This window comes from Brienomyrus brachyistius, chromosome 16 (assembly GCF_023856365.1).
Source record: "Brienomyrus brachyistius isolate T26 chromosome 16, BBRACH_0.4, whole genome shotgun sequence".
NCBI lineage: Eukaryota > Metazoa > Chordata > Actinopteri > Osteoglossiformes > Mormyridae > Brienomyrus > Brienomyrus brachyistius.
This window is the reverse complement of record NC_064548.1, coordinates 16169627-16182010: the sequence shown is the minus strand read 5'-3', so window position 1 is coordinate 16182010 and position 12384 is coordinate 16169627. Positions and strand designations below refer to the sequence as shown.

The following is a 12384-nucleotide window of genomic DNA, read 5'->3' as shown; positions in this document are numbered from 1 at the left end:
CTATCCCCCAGACGAACCAACCGAGACCATCAAAACACACCCCCATTCCCACTCACACGACCGTACGCTTGACATCAAAGCCATGTTAAATGCAAAGGTTTGCCACTCACTAACCGGACAGAGGACTACAAATACCAATAGCTACTGTAAAGAAATACTGAATCGGCTAAAACAATGATTTTTCCCATCTCAAACATCAAGAGACATGCAAAGAAAGACCCAGTCTGCAGTGAATTTCAAAGCGTCTGCAAGGGGTACATTCAGTGTTGATTGGTGATGTGACGGCTTTGAAAATACGAGACTGGAACCTGTATAAATGTGCAAATCAGCCGAGGAAAAAAGCAATGGAACTTCTGTTTATTTATTGCAATGGACTGACATATGTACGGCATGACAAACACTATTACATAAGATCGCTGGGAGCTGGATGATTCTCGAAGGGGCTGCTTTTGTTCTAGTGTCAGTTTTAAGAACAGCACAGTTAAATCATTACTATTTCATACCCGGATTGTCACTGATCTCTCTTTAGTGTATAAATTACAGGGACACTGAACTAGCGTATCTCTGTCAACAGCGTATCTTTGGTCATAAAGGGCCTCTTGCTCAAGCCTCCAGGCAGCAATTGAAGTGCTGCAGGCTTCACACTTTCAGTTCGCACTCCAAACATTCTTTGTTCTCCATTTCAAATGCCCCCTTGGGCTTCTGCTTCTGCAGAATACCTCCTCTCTCTGGCCTTAGATTCCTCATTGGCAGAAGAAGCAGGCCGCCGCACCTAGATGACCATAAAAGGGCAAATTCCGTCTCCCTGACGACCAGGGCAGGTCAACACTTCAGGCCTAAGAAAGCAGAAAGTTCTAGCCAAGGTTCCCTATGTAACCTCTCTCTCTGACAGGGGAGGAGGACCACTGTACCAACTTCATCCTCCCAGAAGATATCTTTACTACAGAACAAACCCGTACTGAAAGCTCGCGGACTGTGTTATGCTATTGGCTGTGACTTTTTTCCAAGTACATGCCCTCAACTGATTCCCACACAATTCTTTTTATAAGCCAAAGACTTTCTCAGCGACTGTGTAAAAAGAGCAGCCAGGGGACCACTGCCCACATGTACTGTGATGACAAATGTACCCCTCATAGTTAGTCAGAGCAATACCCAGACGCGTACGACGCCAACCTTTCAGGAAGGCTGTATATAACAGTCTATCCATCCAGTTTTCCAAACTTCCAGTTGACCGCTAACACCGTTCTTTAGTCGATCTTTATTCTTTTTGGATAAAGCAAGAAATAAGAGAATGATGGCGTTGCATTAATATTAATGTTTAAGATCTTCCGAGCCCTAGGGAGGGAAAATACACCAACACATTTATGAACCTCGGATGCTCTGGGTCAATCCAGAACATTAATCTATCAATTAGTCACCGTCACCAGGGAAACTGGTCAAATTTCTAAGCAGTCACATGTCCCCAATTATAGAATGTGTTGACTAACTTACGGTGAGTAAAGTCCAGGTAGACGGTTCCACGATGGAGGAGCCTGGCATGAAGAGGTGAGGTTGGGGCAGGAGTGGAGCAGATGGGTGGGGCCAGGGCCAGGCGGAGCAAAGGGCTCGGCACCGTTTGCTATGAAAAGGAGAAGCACTGTGAGAGGAGGGAATGCCTTTCAAGCTTAAGAAGGCTGCTTCTCAGAACTGCGATTTTTCCCAGTGAGACAAACCCTGCTGAAACTTCATATACGGAAATAGTGACCACAGCCTTGTTATGTGTGCAAATTAATGCCTCATGCCATCCATAATATCTACGGATGTATGACCCCTGAAGTACCTGGAGGGTGATTATTCGGCATGGACATAAGTGAATGGCTTTGTCTATCAGGTCACATGGTTCATTGTCATATTTTTGTAATTAAACCATCCATACATAGGCCTACATCCATCCATCCATCCATCCATCCATCCGTCCGTCCGTCCATCCATCCAATTACCCCCATTCAGGGTCATGTGGGGCTAAGAGGGTGGGGGTGCTGGAGCCATTTTTACAGCAATATTTGATATTTAGTACCTACTATCTATATCACCATTTGGAAAAATGATTAGAGCCACAAATGACTTAGCAGCTAAGCTAAGCTACATGCAGAGATACTGAGATGCGAGATCTTTTTTAAAGCATTTTCATTTGGCATGAACGTAAGTGGCATAGCTTCATCCATCGTTGTCAGGCTGCTGTAGCAAATATTTCTGCATTGAAAGACCAATTGGGGCCAGTAAACAAATATTTATACACCAGAGTTGAGTGCTGCCTCACACAAGCTCCAGCACTGATGGGTCAAATCATACAGGCGTTTAAACCAAACTGCTCTGCCAGATCCACGCTGCATAAAACAAGACAAACCAGAACCGAGGTAAATATACCTGTGTTCCCATCCCTTCTCGGAGAATCCAGAACAATCGCACTGGCAGGACAAACCCAGTGGGCCACGTGCATGAAAGTGACCCAACAGAGTGCAGCACGGCAACATGAGTCTGTCAGCTGGACCGTGCCAAGGATGACAAGTTCCGGAAGGAAACATACTCTGCACGCGTGTGTGATCACAAAGGCTCCAAGTGTAAAAAATAACAATAACTGGTTGGCAACCCTTTCAATGACAGAATTAGCACTACGTATCATCCATCACACAGACAGAACCCGGTACTTTTCCACTGATTAGAGAGTACTCCTAACGACTGGACAGAATCAGTCAAAAGTCTGGACACAGCTGCCTTCAATGCAATTGTCTCTATTTTAGCTGTGTTATTTACCCTATAGTAAAAGACCTCGAGGCAATGAAGTAATTATCAAATACTGTTACAACCAAGACAACTGTTCAACACATCAAAGTTTTCTCAGATTTTTATACTTTTCCAAATGTTTCTCCAACAGTCCTGAAGGAGTTTCCACAAGTTCTGGGCAGATGTTGACTGCCTTACTCTTATTTGCCGATCCAGTTCATCCCAAACCAGCTCTGTAGGGTTTAGATTAGGGGATTGTGGGGACCATGTCATCTGTCACAACACTCCATTTGACTAATACTGTAAGAATAGGACACTTTGAAGTATTTCTGAGTCACCAGGACTATAGCCACACAAACAGGGACAATGCACACAAATGCAAATTGCACTCTGATTGGTCACCATGGATGACAACACCAGGAAGGTCATTGTTCCTAATAAATTCGACCTAATACCACAGGTACAATTATATATAATAACATCTTCAATATAACTAAAAAAACATTTTTGCAAAAAAAAAATTCTTAATGGTGACAAGGAGAAGCTTTTCATTTTTGCAACAACAGAAGGATTACTCAGCTCAAGAAATAAATCATTTTACACATAAGATTACTGTTGCAGGATAACTGCGAAAAATAATTTTTAACATAATGTGTTTCAGTAGGGGGTGTGACCTCCAATCATCTCTCTCTGTTTTCTTTTACCAGCATTTGGTCCCAGTGTATCAGTTTTTGATTTGCATTTGATTTGTGTGTTTCTTTTGTTCACCGATCTCCTTCATTTTGCATTTCCATGACATACTGAGCATCTTGTCCCAGTGTAAGAGTTCCCAGGTCAAATGGTTCAGTGTTATAATTACATAATTAAACCATCCATACAAAGGCCTCCATCCATCCATCCATGTATGTAATCAAACATCACCCAGCAAAAAATTAAACATCTTTGCAGCAATACTTGGTATTTAGGATCTACTGTCTATATTCCTATCTGGAAAAAGGATTAATTAGAGTTAATAAGAGCCACACATGGCTGAGCAGCTAAGCTAAGTGATGCTTTTCATGTAGAACCTTTATGAAACATTTTTCACCGGCAATGTTTACGACTGTGTTTTATGACACTTCCCCAAAACTGAAGCAGAATCAGAAAGTCCCCCCTCACACCCCCCAGGCACTGCCAGTGCATATCATCATATCCTGTGGACTGAGCGCATCACAGCAAGGTGGGTGGGGGGGGGGGTGTAGTGGGGCTGCTGACCACATGGAGGATTTGCCTCTGCAGTCTGAAAACAACCTGTCCTCCAGCCAAGCTGAAACCATTTGGGGGCAGGGTCAAAGAAACCTGCTGATTGGCTACTCTATCAAGGGCTATTGTCCAATGTGCCGAGAGGACAACTTAAGCGGGAATTCACAAGTGACCCCCCCCCTCCCCCATTTTCACTTCCGTCGTGTGGCGTGGGCACCAGCAGCGTAGTCAGACTGAATCGCACCCTATCAGTGTGAACGCTAGTCAAAGGCTGCATCTCACAAGGTGCTCGGTGCTGTCAACCAGCCTGGTTCCCTAGACGCGGCTGTGAACAAGCGACAAAACCATTCTGTCACTAAAATCATTTTACTTCTGCTTTTAATGGACAGTGGTTTCACTCTTTCATATCCCAGAACATCAAAAGCACACCAAGCGCAAGTACTGTAAATCTGAACAGGAGCCTGAATTTGCACTAGATAACGAATGATGTTTGTAGGATGAGATGGCGTGAGATCAGCATTCAGCCGGGTGGAATTTGCTGACTGGTGCCATTTAGAGCCAGAGAGGTTTGTGAAATCCTCATGGACACCCCAGGAGACCGACGTGTCATTTCAGGATCGTCCTGGTGACATTTGCATATCAGACATGCAGGGAATTTAATTCCTGCACTTTAGTTGTTGTGCATCTTGCAGAAATGATGGAGTTTTGGAATAGAAATATGAAAACACCACACTAATAATTACATTTTAGTCAAAAGTTGCCACATCCAGCTATGGATGACTTAAAAAATATGCTATTATCAATATTGTTGTTGCTGTTATCATCAAATTCCATCTAGTTGATGTCCTGGCAACCATATAAATGGAATTTGCCCAGAATGTCTTGCTTTTTCGTTTAGAGCGTCTGGTTTCCCAATGGCAAAATTAAGTTACAGTTCTCCCACATTTTAAAAATAACCTTTCATAATAATGTTAAAAAAATGATGAATTTTTCCAAATTTCATGCAAGAAACAAGCATTCATAATAACCGGCAACTCTGGGGATAAAAGACCTGTCTCAGTTTTCTTCCTCTAGAGCAGAGAGGTGAGAATCAGCAGTGTGAATACTCCTCATCACTCATCTCAGGTCACATGATGTGCAAAAGCATAAGTGCTGGAAATGAGCTAATGGCTCTGTGCTTCATTTGCATACTTGAATGCATTAACAGAATTGAAAGGCACTGCGAAGCATCAGCTTCATAGAGGCAGGATACTGAAGCTTGGTGGTACACAAGCAGTTGGATGCCAGTGGTGGGCTGCAAAAACAAGTCAGCCTCTATTTCCTGAGTAGACCACAGTCTAGCAGGTATACAGAAGACTAAACCCTGGAGACTGCCCATTAAAATCCCAATAAACTGTGATGGGCTTAATCCACACTGCTGTAGTAGAGTACCCAGCTGTGCATAATTTCAAAAATTGTAAATTGTTCCAGATAAGCAATCAGAAGGTTAGTCATGATAAAGATATTGAGTTTCTCTCAGTCGCTGTAAAACATTAAGCGCATTTCTCTAAACAATTCATACAAACAGCACCGCATGATGGATCACCCGCAAACCCTGTAACTTTCTCTCGTTTAGCCATTAGGGCTGAACGACTAATCGAATTTAAAATCAAAATCGCAAAGGCAGCGGTTTAGGATATACATTACACAGCACGTTTGACCCAAGGTTTAAAACTGTCCTGAGAACAGTTTTATCAAATTCGTGCCATCCGCCTTCTGTCAGTCATTCTCACCAATCAGAAGTGCCGTGCTCCTCACGTGCCCACAAACAGCAAGCGCGTGAAACGTTCGTAGCGTGAGAAAAATACTGAGTCTGCTGCTGAGCTATAAATGAATTACCTATACATTTCATGATCAGAGATTGTTTCAGGAAGGTCCTATTATCAACAGAACCGCCGCGACCTCCTTTTAACCGCCAGCGGTGACATACTTCGGCGTTTTACACCTTTTGCTTTCGTTAATGGGTTGTCATATTAACATCCTGCTAACCCATCAAGAAAATGAGACAGTAGCCCTCGCAGCAGCAGAGTCTTATTATATCGAAAAGATATAAAAAGTGGCACGTAATATTTTCTCATATTCGTTTTGTATTTGTCAAAGTAACAAGGCAAACGGATGGACAAGACGCTTCTGCTGAAAACATTGAATTTTACTTTTTTATTAAAAAAAACGCAGGGTTGCTAACTTTGGTCAGCAGGTGTCTGGAGTGAGATTTCCTGTTCGAAACAAGTTTACACATACAATGTAATGTACACATGTATGTAAGAATTTTATTAGCTTGTAAATAGTCTGTAGGGCTGGGAAACTGCCATAATGCTTTTGATGCATCTAAATTTAGGTTTATATTGGAATAATACAGATTTCATGCATGGTCATGAGAGTCTGAAAGCATGAGATTCATGCCAGATGCGTGAGAGTTTGAAACCCTGAAAACGTACATTTTTTGTTTCATCTGAGTTAAATTGTAACATTATACAGTTGTTAAAAGGGGTAAACTACAATAAACTAAGTCTATTCATTCGACATTTTATAAAATGCATACTTAATTTGAAAACTTTTCAACTTTAAGATTTCAGGGAAGAACAGCCACTCCGTTATAAACATTACGGCTTTTTGGTCGAGAGTGTCAGATTCGCTACTGATATTAACACTAAAGGCACATTAGCGAAAACAAAAGGACTGCATACGCCAATGTACGTCTTGTTTGGCGTTTATTGGCGAGGGAAAAAAACGGTTCTAGCGTTATTAGGGGTCCAAGCAGCGTTAGATCGCAATTGTTTTTCTTCGACAGGAATTGTTTTTCATTCTTACTTTATTTAACTTAACATAGTCACAGCTTTTGTGAGAGATTTATGTTTGATTGATCTCTGCTAATTTTTATCAAAAATAACAAATACATCCATCCATTTTCCAAACCGCTTATCCTACTGGGTTGCGGGGGGTCCGGAGCCTATCCCGGAAGCAATGGGCACGAGGCAGGGAACAACCTAGGATGGGGGGCCAGCCCATCTCAGGGCACAGTCACACACCAGTCACTCACACATGCACTCCTACAGGAACTTTAGCAACTCGAATTAGCCTCAGCGTGTTTTTGGACTGTGGGGGGAAACCGGACTACCCAGAGGAAACCCCACGACGACATGGGGAGAACATGCAAACTCCACACACATGTAACCCAGGCGGAGACTTGAACCTGGGCCCCAGAGTGCTAACCACTGCACCACCATGCTGCCCCTAACGAATACATGTTGGTAGCAATTAATTTCTTTAAGTTCTCGTCCTTACATTAGAATATGGACCAGTTATTATTCCGATGGGACCCTATGTAGTAATGCTGTGTCAGATGTTTTTAATTTATTACACGCTGATTATTGAATTGAAGCTTGACCAATAATAAATATTACATTACAAATCAAATCATAATCGCAATACCTGTCAGAATAATCGCAATTAGGTATATTCCTCAAATTGTTCAGCCCTATTAGCCATGTTGACAAGAGAACAATGTACTCTTATATATTTACCAATGTAATCTATGGCTAAGATTTTGATGACGATGATTGTAAATGCACAAAGACCCACTTCTTCTGCATGGCATATATCACAATTTCAACAGTAGAATTACACATACCGTACATATACTGTAACACACAATAAACATGCAAATAAATGGGTGCGTGCTACATTATATGTACAGTGTGTAACTGAATAAAATATATCTTCTGTACACTATGAAACGCAAGTGAAACAGTACACAGTATTGCTGCACAGTACACGTTTGGGCTGTATAACTGTATTCTCTGCGAAAATGTTTAAATGGTTGAAGACACAGATGTTCTACCAACATTCGGCTGTAGTCTTCAACCAGCCTTGGCCACTGTAAGGCTATGATTGAGGACATGGTCCTCAATTGTGGTCCTTACAGTATTTCATCAGGAACACGTCTCTGTTTTTTGCCACTTCTACCTCTTCCGCTGTTTTGCCTCCCTGCCCTTCCACCCTGCAGCCTCACTCCTCTTCTTCTCACCGGCTTTTGACTCTGTTCATTTCCTTGTTGTTCTTCCACTGCCAGATTGCAACACTGTGTTGTGCTCTGTCAACATATGCTGCCAACTGAAGGTTCATGAGATCTACCTCTGAGCTATTTTAGATAACTGCTTGATCACTGGTCAAATTAAAACTTTAAACATTCCCCCATTGGTGAAAGTCAAGATTAAACTGATAGCAATTAATCAATTTAGAACACATTTATTTAAAAAGAAAAAAAAAACTGTAATTGAGATGTATAGAGAATATGCTTGACTGATTATGAGAACTGGTTCAACCATTTTGCATATAATGACTTATGAAACAAACTAACGCCTAAATGTTTTTGGGGGTAAGACTATTCAACAGAGTACAGTACTACTATAATATATTCTGACCAACATGACATGAACGACTGATAATGCAGGAATCAGCAGACGATTGTACATATCTATTTGCATGACTGAGCCAAAACATGTGCAATTTGACCAAAACAATGAGACTTTGCATTTATGATGCGCACAAGTGACTCGAAGAAGTGGAGGTTGTACAAGTAGTTATGAGAATTTCATTTCTGATCTGAGAAATGTACCAAAGTGACTGAGAAAAACTGTAAAATAAAACTAGTGACGTTTCAGCCTCACACTCTCAGCCCACCGCTAACTAGCAATCATGCTAACCAGCAATGCTGTACCAATAGAGCATGTATGATATTTCTACTTCCCAAGTGCCTGGGAATTCTGAGTCCATCAGTCATTGCCAGCAACGCATCGGTGTAGAGTGACACCAGATGCCAAGAACACAGCAACCTTCCCATCTGGCCACAGTGGGCTGGACCATGAGTGCAGAGGACAGACTCTTTAGCTCTTCATCCAGCTTTATTGTCACACTAGTGACACATGGGGGGGACGGGAACCGCAATCCAAGTGACCCCATCGTGATTTTCAATCCCCGCTGTGGGTCCGCGATGAGCGAGAGAGAGAAACACAGCCCAAGAGGCAAAGGGAGGTAAAGACTCAGTGACTGAGAAAGAGGGAGAGAAACAGAAGGTGAGTATGTGTGGTTCAGCAGGGTGGGACACTGCGATCGGGAAGGTTGCCGGATCAGATCCCAGGGTCCGCAGAGTTGTTTTAGGGTTGGGTCCTTAAACCCCCATTTGCTCCAGGAATTAACCCTGCTCAATTCACACATATGCACCAGTAAAACACTGCTGATCAGAGCCTGACGGACACACTTTTCCAGACTACCACCCCATCACCATTGCCATTCATAGGTTTAAGACATTAGCAAATGCACCAGGGCCTCTACCCAGGCCACAATACAGCAACTGTGCCCAAACGTCAGGGACACAAATACATGCAAGTCTCACCTCACCCAAAGACAGGCCCTGTTCACCAGCCTAGTATATGACCATATGAGAAGATGAGCACAGAAGACATACAGTAGCCACACGCTCTTGCTTAATCCTGGTGAGGGCACCAGTCTTCAAACATAAAGTAGGACCACACCACAGTGATATAGCAGAACATGGCTCACAGTACTTACAGATCTGTGCACTGTGAAACGAAAGCTCAGGGTGAGATAAAACGACACACCAGACTCGGCCATGAGCCGAAACACCAAATTCATAGGAACATTCATTAATCATGTAATCCACCCATAGGCACGGACTTCATAACGAGACTGCAAGGGGCTCACAGACACCTGCTTAGAGGAGCATGTTTGGTGGGTCGAGGGGTGTGAGTGTACAAGGAAGAGAGGGGGTGTGTAGCTGTGGGGCTTAATGCCCATGTTTGAAAAAGCGAAAACAGAGGGAGGGGGCGCCGCCTCATTTCCGCACTTCTGCGGTTTCCTGCGGCCCCCACGCTCAGCGTTGCTACGCACATGGGCTGCAGCTGGAGCACGTTCCCCAGGAAAGCTAAGCTGCATTATCGCTCCTTTCAGACTCCACTGATCTGGTGGCCACACAACAAACAAGCAAACAAACAAGATTCATCTTATTTTAGTGTCCCTCAGCATGCAGTTTTGCCCTTATACTGGCCTTCAGTTTAAATAATGTAAAAGAAAGCATAAAATAACATAGAGTAATAACCTTGTTTTATTGGAATGGGGAATTAGGCCATTGCAAACTATAATTAACAACATAAAACATTCAAATACACATTAATGCTGCTTAGAAACGTGTACATCACTCTGACATAAACCTGATTACAGGAGCCACACACATATATAATAATATAATATAACCACCAGTTAACATTAACCATAACGGGTATTTTACAGTAATTTAAAAACTGTAATCAACTCAGACTCTTTCTTTATGCATTTGATTTGATGCCACTGACCTTCTCAAACACGTTACAGCCGAACCAGACTAAATCCACCGTGAGTCCTGTTTAATAAGCTCAATCACAATTATGTTCATGACTTCTGTTCTACAGTGCTGCACTTCCAGTCCCTGAAACAGGCTGATATTACAGAAGGCAAGGCTGCATGGGGATGTTTCTCACGTTACCTACAGGTGACCCTGCAGTTTGAGCACCATATCCGCTTTATCACTCAAACTCAGAGGCCTGTTATCCCAGGACATTTTGCCCTATCTTGAGTCCCTTGACTGATTCACTGACTGCATCATCCAGCATTGTTTGGTCTGAGATAGGGAGGACTTCTCATTGGCATTAAAGCAGACAACCATGATTTTATTGGTTTTACTGTCACTTTGCTGGTCGTCACATGAGTGATAATAGGGTCTGGCACCAGAATTAAAAAGCTACCCTCATTTCTCAAAGCATATGTACAATTCTGGGTTTCCCATCTAGGGAGATGAGTGACCCACTAACGAAGCTCAAACTCTGCGCAAGCCCTGTGCAGGACCCACACTCCGGCTAACCCCGATTTTCAAACCCGAACTTGTAGCCTTATATTCCAGCACCTGACATCAGCTACCTATTGGCCTACTTGTCAGGTGAGAATCCTTCAATTCACAGATACCGTTCATGTGTATTCGTCACACCAGCAACCTAGTGGATGATGAGCCATCTGGGATATCATAAGGTTATGCATACATGTATACCCCGTTCTGTGAAATACGAAGTCTGTTTACATTACGTGTATTTTTTGTTACAGTTGCAATCAACATACTAAAGCACAAAAGTGCAATGAACCCTCCAAAAGTGATAGATCCATTATAAAGCTCAATCAAGAAAAGTAAGCTCAGTATACAAATAAAACAGAGCAGGGAAGGGGGTGCAAGCTCTGGCGTTAAGACGACATATTACAGTCTGTGTATTTTTTAAGATCTCCGGGGGGGTGTGGGGGGGGGGAGTGTTAAAATGAGATTGGACAGTCTGGTGCATCATGTTCCACCCGCGCACCGCTTATTCTGCATAATGCGCATCCTGGATACTCAAAAGCGTCGGCTAATTATTCCCCACTATTCATCCCAGTGATGTAAACGGATATAGCTTGAGAATCAATCGGCTCCCGTCTGAAATACTGGAAGTCTATCGAAACCGTTGCATTTCCGCAGTATCACAATGCCTATCCTTCGCTGTGCAAAATGTTAAAGGAACACATAAAAATGTTAAGGAAAGGGAAATCAACTTTGCTTATGCATTTTATGAAGATATTTCAGTTTTCATGCCCGGTATAGTAATATTACGTGTAATATAAAAATAATTTTAACGAGTCAATGATGTCTGGTACAACATGTAAATAAATGCACAAATCAAGCACGTCAATAATAAATTAATAACGGTAATATTAGATGGTAAAAATAACAATAAAAATATAACTCTATCTGTGGTGCTTAATGATTTGAATGATTTTACTACAGTAAACAAAGCTACCGTGAATTAAGCCGTACATCGCCTATTTCGAGATTACGTGCAGAATTTTCAAATCATATTGTCAATGTTATGAAATGCACTTACAGTCCTACGGGTCAGGCACACACTCCATGTCGGCGACTCGATATGCTCCAGTTTTTATTCAATCGTAGCCATTTCGCTGTATGTACTCCTTCTGCTGTCACACGGCACTCGCTCCGCCTCTAGATGACGCGCGTTGACGTCTAGGTCGTCGTCACTGGGGCCCGCCCCTTACAAAGGCCACGCCCAGGACCCCCTTGACATGCGTTAAAGCAAATACGCCGCGATTCTCTGTGACAGTGACTTTGTAACATCACGAGTGTTTGGGCAGCTCGGCCTGATATGCTTAGTGACACTCACAATATAAATAACCTGTTTTTAAACGTCAAATTCACCCCATATCCCATACTTCAATATGTATTTTTATAATTTTCGCTTTCTTGAA

The 12384-nt window shown here is 42.5% G+C and overlaps 1 protein-coding gene across 1 annotated transcript in view; it reads right to left on the bottom strand.

Moving 5' to 3' along the window:
- The window catches only part of LOC125709751 (inositol polyphosphate-4-phosphatase type I A-like), a 47473-nt gene extending 35355 nt beyond the window's left edge, over positions 1-12118 (bottom strand). The window contains 2 exon segments of the mRNA XM_048978522.1: positions 1492-1618; positions 12003-12118. The gene's annotated coding sequence lies outside the window, so the exon portion shown is untranslated.
- Positions 12119-12384: the final 266 nt, after the last annotated feature.